General features: G+C 37.3%; 1 long non-coding RNA gene across 1 annotated transcript; it reads right to left on the bottom strand.

The window, feature by feature from the left end:
* On the bottom strand, positions 970 to 14853 carry LOC110262705. The gene is made up of 3 exons (XR_002347873.1): positions 14840 to 14853; positions 10153 to 10162; positions 970 to 1100 (listed from the first exon to the last, which is right to left on the bottom strand). It is a non-coding gene; the product is annotated as an uncharacterized LOC110262705 (long non-coding RNA).

Here is a 17576-nt window from a genome sequence, read left to right on the forward strand (position 1 = left end):
CATCTATATTTTTTCTTAGTCAAACCTTTTTCCCGTCACCCGCTGGTACCTCCGACAATATTGTGTTAAAAGAGCCTAACCAAGTAACTCTGAAAATTTTATTCACATTACAACCATCACGCCATTGTCTTACCTTCATAGTCAGATTTGTTGGCTGCTTTGGGTTCGGGTATTGAGTAGCTTCCTTCAATACGATTGCTTCCGGCGACACCTGTGACCGCAGTTTCCAGCATCCGAACGGCGATGGCAACCCCATGGCTGTCAATTTCATCGACCAACGTGCATCTTGGATCACAAAAGTCCACCCAGCAACACTTGGAATGAACACTGCTTCCCGAACACAATCTAAAATCCCAGACAGACACATCAGGTATAAAACACTCAATAAGTCATTCATCAAATCAATTATAAACATTAACAACCATGTTCCAACAAAATCATGTCCAAATACATCACCTAATATAATGAATTCACAAATTATTCCATAAACCGAGAAGAACTTACTATCGTATCGACGATAGAGCCACTTTGATTTAGCGAGAAACAACCCATCCTGTGAGACGATACAGGGCATCCACGATACTACCGCTAATTGTGACGATTTGTGGAATTAGGGAAAACCTCAACCGAACGAGCGTTGATGGGGTTGAAGACAATCTGCCCATTTGTAGAACCCTTGCTTGGTGTTGGATAGAGTGATCTTGGATGTGGATAAAGTCTTATCTCATTAGGATCGGCAATTTGTGGTTCTCGTTCTTCTCTTCCAGATCCACCTCTTCTTATCTATGCTCTGGACCTGCAAAATGAAACCACATGACCCCCACTGCAAAGTGAATAAGCCCACACCACCCATTGGCCCAACTACCTTAAACAAGTCCACCGCTGAAGACCAAGAACAAAAAACACAACGCAATAACACAGCCCACGTACCACTTATTGGAACCACGTAGCTTTACTCCATCAGCCGGCTCCCCCATCAACAAAATTGGCAGGCAAGCTTGCAGAGCTCTGCCAAGCATGTCCCCTGCATCCACCATCCTCGCCACTTGTCAACATCCCATTCAATCTGTATCCTTTAATCTGTACCATATAATTGCCCCCTTAAGAAATAAAAAAAGGCACACACTGCATGCTAGACCAGTGGCCCAGCTGAGATCCAAGCCCAACCACAATAAATTACCCACCCTTGAGTCATTAAAAGAAACAACGGTTGGGCTATTTTACTCATTGATTGGGCCGAATTAAGTTTTTACTATTCTGTTCATGTATGAAAAAGAAAAACATTTTTCATTAAACCAAGTTAAAAAAAAAACTGGTGACATACGGCTTCATTCAAACATTACCGGTGTTTTCATCTTTCTCGATTTACTTTTTTTTTCTTTAACATTTTAAGGTCAAACCAAACCAATTTTTAAAAAAAATCCCCCCTTTTAATTGTCAATATAAAACCCAACATATAAAGAGAATTCCACCTACAAAAATATGAGGTTTTGTTGTCTTCCTCACCAATTGGGCCAGATTTTTCTTTTTAATTTTTTGTAAAGGCCAACAAAGTAATCAATTTATTCTGGCTATAATTCAAAAAAAAAAATTAAGGCAACTCTGCCATTTGTACTTGGAAAACTAATTTTTGTCCAATCAAGTTAAAATGGAAAAGTCAATTAAAAAACGAGCAGAAACCTATAATATTTGCGAATGCGATTCTGTTTTAGTTAATACCAAAAGTTGTTTTCAACTTAATAACACCCAAAAAAAGTCAATATAATTGTTCAACAAACAAGAAACATATAATACTATCTAAACCTAGGGGAAAAGTCTTAGCATGATATATTATGACAAAGAGGTCAAACACACGGGCTAAGCGCCTTCAGTCACTCATCCTTATGCATCCTATCTGCATCGAACCTGGATGATCGTCACTGGCTCCTTTGATATCACCTCGAAGACCCCCATACCACCTGGCTTGAAGTTGCACAATGAAGCAAAGTTCTCCCATCCTCCAGAAATAACGCCGAAGCTACCATCCCTTTTTCCAATGTACCTTATATATGTAGCTTCGACCTGTATGTGGCCATGTGTGAGGATGATAGGGTGCCTCTGACCAGTGAAGTGACTGAGATGAGGGACGTTCGGCTGATTATAACACAAGAAATTTCAGTTAGTATTAGCTAATTTAATGCTTACTTCAGTAAACAATATTTCAACCAAAATGTTGCAACAACTTAACGCTCACCAACAATCGCGACGACATCATGCGAGCAGTTAGGTCCATCACAAAAAAAGGCCACTTGCTTTTGACCTTTGCGGCAACCGCTCTAGCACTGGGTGAAGGAGGGATGTTGATACACTTTGTAATTTCATAATTACCAGTCCTTACATATGGTGGTTCTTCAGGATCACAGAGTTGGTATGAATTCTCAATACCAGTCCTTAGAAATTGGAGTTTCCTTTGTGTGTGAAATATAGCATGGAGTCCAGATTGATTTTGTACATCTGATAGAACTCCTCCCAGCCTCGAGTCAATGCAATTTTGCCACTTTGGAGTTGCGTCCAGAAGCACCGAAAGGGGTTATTCCTTCCGTCAGGCACAACCAGGTCCAGGTAGGGGGTACGGTTTGGTAGCTCATCGGGAGTTATAGGTAATGACTGTTACAAATAGGTCAAGTTCTGTCAAAACATCGATAGCGTTGCAAAAACTTTAAAATTAAGAGGTGTTAAGGAAACATATGTTAATTACCAGTTTGAACATTGAAGGCCTTATTACTGGCTTCAAAAACCTCATCTTGTAGTTCTGTTTCGTACCGTTATCAATCGCTTGGACTCTCTTACCCTTGTCCTTCGAAGACGTCATCTATGGCAAGTGTCACACAGTTGCCAAGTTCAAAAAGGAACAAAGTCAGAGTTCATTCAAAAAAAACTCATACAGTCGAATCTTTTGATTTAAAATCAACACACATGCATGTTTTTGGAATTGGGAACAAAGTGGTTCAATTTATCCACAAACAGTGCAACTATATTTTGTTGAAATGGTTTACTGTCGTGATCTATTGAATCTTTAACAGAACAATCTTAATCAAACCTAAATGCATAAAATCCTATTCAAACGAACAAATCAGAAACTCAAATCAGTCACCCATTCATTTAAAAAAATGCTTAACTATCTTATTTTGATTTTACAACGATTACATTTTTATTACATTGACACTACATGCAGATGATGATTAATAACCGATCACTATCAGGAGAAGAGTTAGGATAGAGTTTCACCTTGTTTGACATTTTCTCCGAGACGAAGTTGTTGGAGTCGATACCTTCAGCAGCAAATTCTGTGTTAGGTTGGGGTTACTATGCAAAGTGTTTTGTGAAGGATGATGGAAGGTGAATAGTGATTACTGAAAGATACTTATGTTACACGCTTGTGAATGAAAAGAAAATATAAAGTAAAAAATGAGGGGTTAAAAACGCGGCGTTTTAAAAAAAAATACTAGTAATTTAGCTACTTAAACCTTGCGGTTTTCGATAATCTCCAACAAATATTCTATTCTATCCCAATAACTCCCCGTAAATCCCTCTCCATCGAATTTCGTTTTCAACAAAAAACTAAATAAAATTTAATTTACCTCCCAAAAAAAAAAAGAAATCCTAGGAAAATGAAATTATTAATTGTTTGCTATTAACCGCATTAATGTTTGCAAAGTTGTTGGAACACATTTTAAGACTTAAATAAAATAATTCATTTAATTAGTCGGTTTATACGTAACTACTACTATTTCCTTTGAAAATTAAATTCTTCAACAATTGTTACTATCCAAAATAATTGCTAGATTAAAATAAAACCGCTAGAAACTCGAAACAAACGTTTTAAAATTTTTAAATTTAAATTCAATTTTTTAAATAATTTGATTAATGGGTATCTTTTTTTCTTTTTTAAAATGCCTGTGACTACCTATTTTGATAACTATTATTGTTTATATTTAAATTCTTCAATGAAAATTATTAAACTACATAAAACTAAAAAAATCTTTGCACATTTATAAATGACACATTTCCAAAACATTTTGATAATCAATGAATTAAAGGATATTTTACGTTTTCCAAAAATTAGGATAACACAGAGTTGGCTAATAATAAGTACCCTCTACCACTGATTCGACGTTTTGATTAATTTTACATTAAAAGGTTTAATAAATTCTCAACTAACATAGTAACATACAAAAATAACTGAAAAGAAAAAAAGTTACACTCATTAATCAACTATTCTTCTTCTGAAAACTTCCTTGGCATCTCCCTCCCTTCAACCACAGCCATCGTCGAAGTAATTAACCAAGAATGGACTCTGGATTCCGGTAAGCATCTTCTTCAATTTTTACTACCTCCTTTGATAGCAGCCGTATCTGTAAAGGATAAAATCGAGCATATTTAAATAACTGCATGCATAGAATAAGTAAATAAAGAGTCACAAAATGTTTGGCTACTCCCTTCTTTTAGGTTTCGGGCCCCTGTGTTTTATTTGTTGTTGTTTCTACATGTTGGTCAGGTATGTTAATGCATTAAGAAACATTCAACAATCGTACAACCAGTTCTATGTCTTCGGGCTCTTTGCAACAGATGTACGTATATCCACAATTTTGCCTTCTTTCGTTGTTATGATTCTGTTAAAAAACATTTGAAAAACTAAGTTGCCATGGTTTTGTCTTGTTCCGCCACAGGATGATGTTGAATTCCCACCTAATATCGTGAATCTCTTCAGGTGGTACAGTACCACTGATCTTTATTTAGTTGACACTCAAGACAATTGCCTCCACATCACGCCCAAGACAGATGGTAACAGGTTCTGGATAAAGGGAGCTGATTTAGGGAGGATACGGCGCATGTACAGACGAAGTTCTTTGCTGAGTGTGGAGCTTAGGTACATTGGCTGGTGAGTATTCTACATGATCGTCAGGGACATTAACCGGAAAGATGAACCTCCGTGTGTTGTTGATGAACTGTATGCGGCGAAGGTGTTGCCTGACCATATTATTCAACGCTTAGCTTCGGTGTGCGGTGCTTACTTCAAGAAAGAAGCCCAACTTAGAGTTTACCAGACCGAGATGTTCCTTAGGAATCACTGCTGGAGCCAACAACAGCAATATTTCGATACTCAGCAGTCAGGGTTAGTAACATCGGACCATTATTTTCTGGTATAATTTCTCACGTTTTCATGCTTTATGCCTAAATTTTTTTAACTCAACTATAGTGTAAACAAGAGGCAACATGGTGGGGGGGGCTGAGGCAGGTCCTAGTAAGCGACAGCGACCCGAGACCTCTCCTGACTCGTCCGTCAACCAGGGGTCAACTTAACAGATTTATGCAGACCTATAAATTTTCCTGTGTAGTGTAATTAATCAAAATGTTATTCTGAATGTGTTATTTTGTATGTGATGTAATGTGTTTGACATTTGGTGACTAGTTGTGATATACTATGGTTTGTATTTATGGTGCATATCTTGCTTTCTATTTTATTGCGACTGCGTTTGGTTATCAGCAGTTTATCGACCAGATAGTGACTGCTACTGCATGCAAATACAATGCTACTGAATGCAAATGATACTGTTTGCACATATCAAATATGATAACAATAGTATGTGGGAAAACAATTGATTAGTTTAAGCATTAAACAGGAAAAAAATTCCATGTTAACTGTTAAACAATCAGTTTTACCATGAAAATAATTTTAGAGGTTTAGCTATTCTTCTTGTTAAAGATTTGTTTGTGGCCATAACAAAATCATTGTCACAATATTGTATTCCCTCAAGAATGCTGGGTTTATTTGATTTCTTCACTTTGTTATTTATTTTTTTTTGTGAAGCACTTTGTTATTTGTTAATTGGAGCACTCTCCCGGTTTTGGGTTTTAAAAAAGTTAAGAAAAAAAAAACGTACTAGATTTCCAAAACAAGTACATTGTCACTGGCCCACTTAAATGTCATTTGGAATTTTTGGTCATAGTGTATAATCCTTTACATTTTACAAAGATTTTTTTCCTAACAACAGCTTTAAGGCCCACGAAAAAAAATTAAAACTTATTCACAAAGTGTCTGCCACATGCACCAGTCCGATTTTAAAATGTCCAACTAAAAAAGGTGATATTCAAGTAATATATTTCCAAAGAACATTCCTGGTATGTCTCCTACGTTAGTCCCAACAAGTTCAAGTACATAATAATATCTTCTGTTTGGGAGGTGGATGGTGAAGGACTCCAAAAGACATTAACTTAATTAATGGTCATAGGGTTTGTTATTTCCAATTTAAACTTCATGACCACAGCCGAATAAGGAACCTGATTGATCAAGATTCTATCAACAAAATCAAGTAACATGGAAAGATAATTTAACTTGGATATTAAAAATGAGCATATAACGTATATTTCAGCTCCCTTAACAAGTAAAGATTCTGTTGTAACTAGATTATTTTGAAAAAACGACACTAACCTTTATCGTCTATTGTATGACTAATTCACACAGCGATAATGTGTTCCTGTCCACCATCTGATCCAACTTTTCATGCCTTGTATGGTATGATGAACGACATTTTTGTCCCCCATGATAATGCGCGAGATTGATGCGTCGTTGAAAAGAACGAAAGCAAAATCACCCGAGTCTTTGTCCCTCCGAGGCATGACTGTCACCCTTTGAACCACATGACCAAACAAGTTACAGAAAAACTCAGCAATGCCATCTGCAGTGGGCAAGGACTCTCGACCGAAGCATACGGTCAGTGTCTTTGGACGTTTCGCGTCATCCAGCTCCTTGCAGACGTACTTCTGCTTTCCCTTATCTTGCTCAGTTTGCCTTCCTCCTTGTTGCATATGCAATCCTCGGCCATTGTTATGTCTACTCAATGCCTCTGGTGTAACCGATATGCACTGGTCCTGTGTGTTGAAACCCAATAGTTCTTTAGGATTCCTCTGATACTCCAACCACACGGCATCCATTGTTATGTCGTGTAGAATTCTAGAGCAAATGTTTGATAGGGTATCGGGAATTAGCATTAGGAGGACGGATCTCATCCTATGAACCTGGTATAAGGTGAGCTCAGTTTTCAGCACGTGTCCGAGGGTTTCGAGTTTTCTGGATTTCTCCACAACCCCAGAGAACTCCTGAGATAGTAGGCATTGCAAACAGATTACACAATCCTCGGCAAGATTGTTCATAAACTAACCTTCATTTTTTATGGCTGTTTGCACAATACCATTCAGTCCCATGGTCTCCATTGACAGAAGAAATGCCATGACCATCAGGGACTGTTTAACTTCACGGTGAAGGACTTGCGTCATCATCCTGAATGTAGTTCGATCAATTCCATGGAACATTTCCAAACATTCGATTGCCATGGTTGAGGGCTTCCTTCTAGTATCCATGTTGTATGGGGTAGAATTTGTAAGCATATAGTTTGTAGTTGAAGTTTTTTATGCTTAGACCACCAACTCATTCCCTCGTTCTTGTAGTCATGTAGCATGGCCTCCACTTTATTGCACCATGTTCTTGCTCGTAGTCCTAGACTAACCATCACATACCTAATTGGAATATTATTTAATGGCCTTAATTATGTTGTATACATGTATATGGTTTTATGGATACCACTAGGTGCGGTTTATAGTTTCTTCTTGAAAAAGAACATGCGATAACTTTATCTAGTAAGGAGCAATTGAAATTAAATTGGGTAAACCTCGCCATATTTTACGAATCATACCAGGTTATTTAGCATAAGCAACTTTAAACCAAAACTGAGTTTTAGTGCTATCGATGTGGTAAACTATAATTTGGCAAACTTGATTTTGATGAAAAGTAAGTTTGTGTTAAAGTGATTTATGTTTGGCAATGTTTGCATCAAAATTAATTATATTAAAATAATTGTTGTTTGGATTATACTACTCAAAATCACCTGTGGATAAAAAATTACAAAAAATTAAATATTTATGTTGGTAGTAATTGAAATATTTATTTTAGGGTTCACGGTTTGATCGCTACGTCTTTTAGTGAACGGTTTCGTGTATATTGTTTATTGTTTGCCGGTTTTCGGTTCATTGCGCACGGTTCAATATGTACGGTTTAGTGAATAGGTCTTAGAGTGAATGGTTTCGTGCAAACGGTTTATTGTTTGGCGGTTTCTGGTTCAATGTGTACGGTCTAGGGTTCAAGGTTTGTTCGTTGGGTCTTACGGTGAATGGTTTCGTGGCCATGGTTTATTGTTTGGCGGTTTATGCTTCAATGTGTACGGTTCAATGTGTACGGTTTACTGAGTAGGTCTTATAATGAATGGTTTCGTGGCTATGGTTTATTGTTTGGCGGTTTCTCGTTCGATGTGTACGGTTTAAGGTTCACGGTTTGGTCGTTAGGTCTTACAGTGAATGGTTCTGTGCCTATGGTTTATCGTTTGGCAGTTTCCGGTTCAATGTTTACGGTTTAGGATTCACGGTCTGATCGCTAGGTCTTTTAGTGAACGGTTTCGTGTATATTGTTTATTGTTTGCCGGTTTCCGGTTCATTGTGCACGGTTCCATGTGTACGGTTTAGTGAATAGGTCTTAGAGTGAATGGTTTCGTGCAAACGGTTTATTGTTTGGCGGTTTCTTGTTCAATGTGTACGGTCTAGGGTTCAAGGTTTGTTCGTTGGGTCTTACGGTGAATGGTTTCGTGGCCATGGTTTATTGTTTGGCGGTTTATGCTTCAATGTGTACGGTTCAATGTGTACGGTTTACTGAGTAGGTCTTATAATGAATGGTTTCGTGGCTATGGTTTATTGTTTGGCAGTTTTCCGTTCGATGTGTACGGTTTAGGGTTCACGGTTTGGTGGTTAGGTCTTATAGTGAATGGTTCTGTGCCTATGGTTTATCGTTTGGCGGTTTCCGGTTCAATATTTACGATTTAGGGTTCACGGTTTGATCGCTATGTCTTTTAGTGAACGGTTTCGTGTATATTGTTTATTGTTTGCCAGTTTCCGGTTCATTGTGCACGGTTCAATGTGTACGGTTTAGTGATAGGTCTTAGAGTGAATGGTTTTATGCAAACGGTTTATTGTTTGGCGGTTTCTGGTTCAATGTCTACGGTTTAGGGTTCAAGGTTTGTTCGTTGGGTCTTACGGTGAATGGTTTCGTGGCCATGGTTTATTGTTTGACAGTTTATGCTTCAATGTGTACGGTTCAATGTGTTCGGTTTACTGAGTAGGTCTTATAATGAATGGTTTCATGGCTATGGTTTATTATTTGGCGGTTTCCCGTTTGATGTGTACGGTTTAGGGTTCATGGTTTGGTCGTTAGGTCTTTTAGTGAATGGTTCTGTGCCTATGGTTAATCGTTTGGCGGTTTTCGGTTCAATATTTACGGTTTAGGGTTCACGGTTTGATCGCTAGGTCTTTTAGTGAACGGTTTCGTGTATATTGTTTATTGTTTGCCGGTTTCTGGTTCATTGCGCACGGTTAATTGTGTACGGTTTAGTGAATAGGTCTTAGAGTGAATGGTTTCGTGCCAACAGTTTATTGTTTGGCGGTTTCTGGTTCAATGTGTACGGTTTAGGGTTCACGGTTTGGTCGTTAGGTCTTACGGTGAATGGTTTCGTGGCCACGGTTTATTGTTTGGCGGTTTATGCTTCAATGTGTACGGTTCAATGTGTACGGTTTACTGAGTAGGTCTTATAATGAATGGTTTCGTGGCTATGGTTTATTGTTTGGTGGTTTCCCGTTCGATGTGTACGGTTTAGGGTTCACGGTTTGGTCGTTAGGTCTTATAGTGAATGGTTCTGTGCCTATATTTTATCGTTCGGCGGTTTTTGGTTCAATGTTTACGGTTTAAGATGCACGGTTTGATCACTAGGTCTTTTAGTGAACTTATTCGTGTATATTGTTTATTGTTTGCCTATTTTCGGTTCATTACGCACGGTTCAATGTGTACGGTTTAGTGACTAGATCTTAGATTGAATGGTTTCGTTGCGTACGGGCTAGGATTCACGGACTAGTTACTATGTTTTAGATTGAATCGGTTCGTGCATATGGTTTATGGTTTGTCGTTTACCGGTTCAATGCATACGGTTCAATATGTACTGTTTAGTGACTAGGTATAAGGTCTTCGAGTTAATGGTTCCAGTTTTATAGTGAGTATAATCAATGTTATGCTACTAAAATTATACTAAAAAAGTTCCAAACACATTACTAATAGTTAGTTGTAAGTTACGTTATTATCTTTCGGGGAAGGAAGTGCTTTGCGATGAGGGATGGGAAGTTCAGTCTCCTATAAGTGATAGGCAACGGGCCTAAAAGTGGAAAGCAAAAAAGTCATTAGGCAATAAATTAGATGATGAGTGTCCATGACAAACGAAAAATCAAAGATCTGTGTGGGAGACAGGTAATGTTATACACATAGTTAATGAAAAGGAATATAACTCATAGGAAATGGAAAAAAAATTCCCTTTTCTCGAGCTATCAGCAAATACGTGTATTATTTTCATGCTTACCTTTTCGAGTGTTTAGCCGTCGCATTAAACTTTGTTGTGGACTAAATCTTTGACCGGGTGTGTGATAATAAGAGATAACAAGAAACACAATTCTGTTATATGAGCATATTACTTTATGAGCAACTTAATGGAGACAAGCATTCATTACGAAAATTAAAACAAATCTTCCAATAACCGATTGGTTAAAGGAAAAAAATAGACGGTTACCAGAAAATTTTTATTAGCTTTGACTACATCAACGTAAATAAACTAATGTATTGAGCTGAATAACTTCAAATAGATCAAACAGATGGATACCTCAACTCAACAAAGATAATTTAAAAAAAAAAATTGTTGGAGCCTTATCTTTTACCAATCAGAAAAAAGAGTTTTATGTAAATTATTTTTTCGCAAAACTTTAGGAATATAAACTGGATACGTAAACTGCCTCATATATTAGAGGTCTACAGCCAAATATCAATCAGCTGTCAAAACTCCTTTGAATAGTAGGGACAACCTACCATGTTTGTTATTCTTTTACGAAATTGTGCTTGCTAGTGGAGTGCAACTCATTAACTGTACATGTTGCAGTATTTTTCATGTTTTTTTTTTAATAAAAAAATTAAACAGCTAAAACACCCAATGGCTGCCAGAGGAAAGCGACGCTCAACACAAAAAATAGAAAAGGGAGACGACGAAGCCAAAAAGGAACAAAGTAGAAAATCTCAAGAAAAGTGGTCGACAAGGAAGTGATAGAACTGTCATCAAGGTTAGAATTAAATTACATTTCGACAAACTAGTGATGTCCTTATAAAACGATTCCGAATATAAAGTATTCATATTTTTAAGTTTTGTTTCTCATAGTCTCCGAGGAAGCACCATGCATGACCAGCGACTACATGTAAATTTTAACGGTGGAGCCAGCAAAGAGATAGGCGACGACTTCGGTAAAACTAGAGTGGTAGAACCTTCCCTAAAAGAAGTGGTAACGCAAATGTCGACGATGATGAATACACTTTCAAACCTGATTGCTTCTCAGACCAAGACGTGTTATCCTGTGTTTGGAACTATGCCACAAACGATTAATCTTCGGAATGGTCCACCCGATAACTTCAACCCTACAGTAATGCCTGTGATCATGAGCAGATTCAGCATGCCATCCGGTACTCTTGAGAGGAATCTGGATTCCTCCAAGAAGATTAGATCCAACATGTCCAGCATTCATCAAGCCGCGGATTCAATATCGCATATGGCTACAAAGTGTTGTTCAATGTCTCCGAAGTGTGAACAGACACCGCCAGATGATTATGTTATTCACCGAAGTTTGTTCAGCGATGATGGTACTGGAAAGAAGACAGCTACAGAACCAGTTATAATGAGTAGCTTAGACAAGGCTGTATATGTTAGCTACTTCAACCCGGCTGACAGAAAATTGCCACTAGCGAAGGAAACTGCAAAGATACCTGCGGTGGGTTATATCATGTTAAGTAAGTGTTAAAGATTTGTTGTTCTAATTAACTATTAATAACTAACGGCTTAGTTTTCGTTGTATCAGTGGAAGCCTGTTCTGTTCCGTCCCCCAGGTGATATGGCACTGTGCAAGGACGAAGTTTCAGTCGTAACCTACGTCTTTGGTTCAGATCTGGAGGATGAAGAGTTGAATTCGGAGATAATCTCACAGACAAACTTGTGGCACGCTAATAGGAGAGTCATGTATACTCTACTGCCAAACAAACCATTGGTGGACGAGGTATGGATTTTTCAGTCATTAGCATTCATTAATTTCATAAATGAAATTCCTAACATATAAAATAATTTTAACAAGGGAATATATGTTTATATTTTTTCTTATTGGCCGTCAATCAACGAACGATGAAGCAGATCATAAACCTCACATCAAGCATGCTCATGTGTGATGCACGCAAGGACACCGGTTTTCCCTGCTTGTGGTTTTTACTCACTACATTTTCGGTGAGTGAAAACCATTAAGAGAATCTCCATCTCCTGGTCTCCATTGATCTTATACATGTTTACGAAAAATCAAATTTCAGCAATTTGCCCTTAATTGGACTCACTTCCCAAAGACTTTGAAACGCTATTACGCTGAGGAATACATGGGAGAGTTTGAATCGTTATGCAAGGTAACTTTCAAATTTAATTCTCGTAATATATGATAATGTAAGTAAAAAATTCTTATTCCAATATAATGTATTTGTTTATATTTTTGTTAGATTTTTGTTCCAATGAATGAGGATAACATGCACTGGTACCTGCTTGTAATTGACATTGAAAAAAGACACCTAATATTACTGGATTCTAAACCATGCGTCTCAAACAGAACCAGGCGCCGTCGTTGTGCGAAACAAATGGTAGTGTTTCAAAATTTCTAATAGGCGGAAATAAATTCTAAATTGTTTGAACAGACACCAGAGTTGACAACTGAAATAAATTTTACTTTGATTACAGGCACTGTTTATTGAGGAGATGCTTGATGACTCGACCTTCTATGCTAACCAAACAACACACAGACCAGTAATTTCGGAGTATCCTATAATACACCCTGCAGAAATTGGCGAGCAGAACGATGACTCGTAAGAAACCTCATAAGTTATTATTGATTGTTGAATCCTGAATTACTGAGATACATGAATGAATTTGCTAACGTGTGATGAATAAATTTTCCTTCTGCACAACTAAAAGAGACCGCTAACATATTTATTGACGTTGTTATAGTGTTATACATTGCTTTTCCGGCCAGCCTTGGTTACGGAAGATAATATTTTTTACAGTACCATTCCGTTTGCTATGATAATGTACCCTTAGAAATTAAGTTGGTTATAGACTGTTGATAAACTTTTTTTAAATATACAAGGAATGATTGTGGAGTTTGGGTCACAACCTGGATGAGGGAGTGCCAATGGAGGAATAACTACAATATTAAGGTAATTATAAAATAAAATTGGTTTCATGGTTTCATATATTATCTCAAAATTTTAATCTAACCTATGCGTCTGAATTTTTTTGTTTTTGTCTTAGGTAAATGAAAGCACTAGATTACGGCTGGCTATTGATCTGGTCATGAATCCGTTCAATTTGAAATCCCAGGAAGTCCTTGAGGCAGCAAAGAAATACTACAACGAAATATCTAAAAAGGAAGAGCGATTGGTTAAGGGGATAGGAAATATGCTCTGAGTTATTTATGCCTAAGGCATTAAAATAGTTGTGTCCATTGCATAAACTTTTAATACTTTAATGCTTGCAATAAGTTATTCTGATTATGTTATTTGAAGGACTTTATGTTAATTTTCGATATTAGGTTTTGTGTTGCGCTTACTGATTGAGAAAATGCTACTTGGTCGTAAAAATTATGATTATGTTATTTGAAGTACTTTATGTTAATTTTTGAATGGAACACCACATTTTGTTATGTTAATTAAAAAGGTTTGAATGATTTCCTATATTTTGTAAATCAATTCAGTAAACATGATTTCAATAATTTACCTAAATATAAACACAAGATCAAACTTATTATATTTTTTTTATTTTATTTTATGTAACCTTCGTTATGTTTATTCATTTAGTGATACGTATACCAATGAATGGTTATTAAACTACATTTACCTTTACCAAAACAAGAGTAATACAGTTCAAATAGAGTTTATCATGTGTATTTATTATTTAGTTTAGATTTTCGAAAAGGTTTGATTAGTGATGAGGTTTGAATCCTAATGGATGGCTTCAAGATATCCCTTCAACTTCATATCCAACCGGTGTGACCTCTGGTTTTACCCTCTTTAAAAGTAAACCTTGACTTCTTAAAAAAAATTATTTGACACCAACATTTTAAACCCTTTCCTAATTCACTCACCGCGCCTATCAACTTCACAAACTAGTCAATAATCTTAGCAAACAAAGATGGAGCCAGAATTCTGGTAAGCATATAACTATTATCTGCTTTTTGTTCAATTTTTTTTTTCATACACATGATCATCTGTCTCCATATGGTGGTTCTTTTTAACATTGATTACTTCTCAACTTTCGGTTCTGTCCTTCCATGGTTTCTTATTTTTAACAATACTGACTTTTCATTTTTTGGTTCGTGGTTGCTAGTTACGTCAATGCCTTAAGGAACGTAAGAAGATGCCCTGACCAGACTTTCGTCTTAAACCTATTCCCAACAGATGTAAGTTTACTTCAGACGCCGCAGACGCTACTTCTCTTTACGTTTTTTTATCTAATTTTTTTCAAAATCTGTTTAACATCTAATTTTGTTTCTCTTACTATAGGAAGATGTAAGGTTTCCACAGCACATTGTATGGCACTTTTCGTTCTTCACAACCAGTGATCTGTACTTCATAGACAGACAAGACAACTGTCTCCATATCCACCCAAATAGAGACGGTGATAAGTACTGGATCAAAGCAGCCGATATGGGGAGGATAAGATCTCTCTATCGACCAACTCCACGGCTTATTCTGGAACTTAGTTACGTAGGTTGGGGTATCTTCTACATGCTTGCATGGGACCATACTCATTCGGTAGAAATGCCCAGAGCCGTTGATGAGATATATGCCTCCAACGTATTGCCGGACCAAATCAAACACTGACTGGCGGACAGATGCAACGTACACTTCAACAAGGATGAACAGGTGGCTGCGTTTGAGACCGAAAGGTTATTACGCCGGCAGCATCGGAGGCAACAAGGTTCACCACCGCGTTCTCACGAGTCAAGGTAACAATAACTTGTTTACTTAGGAAAGTAAATCTACAGACTTTATTATATTCATTGTTGTATAATAAATTTTCCAAAATTACTGTAGGTTCAACCGCTGTCAACAGGGGGGAGGTGCAGTGGCAGGACCTAGTAGGAGGGCAATCGTAGGACCTAGTAGGAGGTATGGAAGAAATTCGCCATCTGACTCTTCCAACTCGTCTGTGAACCAGATAATACCATCATCGTAGGACATAAGATGACAAATTAATTTGTTTAAGGTTTATTGGTGAACTAATGTTTTGTAATAGTGTTTCGGTAGCCATGTCTATATGTACATGTTTACTTTTGTGGACATCTTCGATTAGTATTCTGTGTAATAGGTTTGATTTTCTGAATGTAAAGTATGGTGTTGGACTTCGTTATTTTGTTAATGTATATACATCTATGGGTTTATTTTTGATCAAGTCTCACACAAGTCTACCATCAGAAGTATTTTTTTATTCCAGTCATTATTTGTAAGAAAATTTGGTAACAAATGCTTTTTCATGTGGAAAACTTGACTGTTGTTTACCTGTGGCTACATGGATGAGGGTGTGGCAGTGGTAACTGGTAACATCCTAATTAGGTATTGGAAATACTTTATGCTGAATCTGCAGAAATGATTAAATTGGGAGTAACATGGATTTCTTTAGGATGAGGGGTTGTAATATTGTGATAAGGCCAACAATATTGGAAATCAAGTAAACAGATTAGTGGCTATATTAACAAAATAAGGGAAAATTTGCGGCTGCTTCTAATTTCAAACTTAATAAACAAAAAATCAAAGATAAGTTTATTGGAGTATGTTGGAATTCCAACGGAATTTATTTACTAGGGTAGGCAAAAACTTTGGTAGACGAGACAAATTTAATGGTACACAACACCTAGTTCAAACAGGTTACGATAACATCGGTAAATACAATAATCTGCCACATCAATTCTCGTTGGTTGCAACATCTCACACAATTAATAAGTTAGACTAATTTAGGTTCATTACTTAAAAGAGAGCAACAGACTTCAACCATTCAAAAACTACAAAGTAAACACAACCGAAAACCAAGACTACGAAACGCGCGTCTAGTAAAATGACTAAATTCCAACTTCCCTTGCCGATTATTCCGAATGAACTGCTACAAGAAATCTTCCTGCGAAGTAGTGCCAAAGCTGTAGGGAGATGTATATGCTTGAATAAATTCTGGCACCGACAGCTACGCCAACCAAAGACATGCATACAACACATGCGAAGGCAGAAAGTGTTAGATCAACATGTTTTGTTTCATGTTGGATACTCACTTCTGCTAATGGGTTCAGATTCACTATATATAGTGAATGCTGCTTCTGGAGAAGAGGTGCATGTTCAGCAACCTTTCGGAGTTGGCATCCATGGGTGGTTTCGTATTGTGGGAGTGTCAAACGGGAACATATGTTTCAAGTTCTCCCGTGAACAAGATGACACAAGACTTTTGGTATAGAATCCGACAACACAATGCTCTAGAGAGATTTCCGACCCCCACAAGGACCACGGTAGATCGTATTTCCCAGTATATGGTTTCGGTCATGTACCAAACTCAGATGCATACACAATCATACATATGTGCAAAAGGGACATAGTTGATGCCTACGTTTTTTTCTCTAGATATTGTTCAAGGCATTCTACATGGTTTTACTGCGTTGATTGTCTCCCTGGTGTAGAAAAAATTGACCCTAACTCTGTTTTTAATAATGGTCATGCGTATTGGATAACTGGTACAGGAGATAGCTATGCTACACCCAAGTCTGTTTTATGTTACAGTGTTGAAGATGAATCATTTAGCGAGGTGTCTATCCCAGTAGGTGCAATATATACCGTTCACAATTTACTAACCCACAAGGAAAAAGTTGCACTCCTCGCTCATACACACAATGAATTTGGTTATGTCGCAGCAATTTGGCACTTGAATGAAGACGCCGGTGGAAACAGAATATTAGAGCAATACTGCAGGTTTGCGAGTCGAAGCATCAGAGAAAATCCAATACTATTCATGGATGATAACCTACTTTTGTTGGTGAACAATTCAAAGGAAAGAGAGTTACTCGTCAATTACAGGTACAGAGAGCTTGTGTTGATAGAATATGACATCGAACATGGCACTAGAAATCTATTGGTGAGGAGAGCATGGCGATACCCAGAAACGCCACACCCGATCACAGTAAGGTCTACACTCAAGTATTTTGCAGGGATGTTTCCTGTCTAGAAATAATTGACATTTAGATCTACTCCGACTACATGTATTGTGGAACTTGGTTGAAACTCTATGTTTAGTATTCCAGTTGATGTTAATTATGTTTTTTTTTGTTAATGAAATCCCCATAACTGT

Source organism: Arachis ipaensis, chromosome B01, assembly GCF_000816755.2.
Source record: "Arachis ipaensis cultivar K30076 chromosome B01, Araip1.1, whole genome shotgun sequence".
In the NCBI taxonomy this organism is placed as follows: domain Eukaryota; kingdom Viridiplantae; phylum Streptophyta; class Magnoliopsida; order Fabales; family Fabaceae; genus Arachis; species Arachis ipaensis.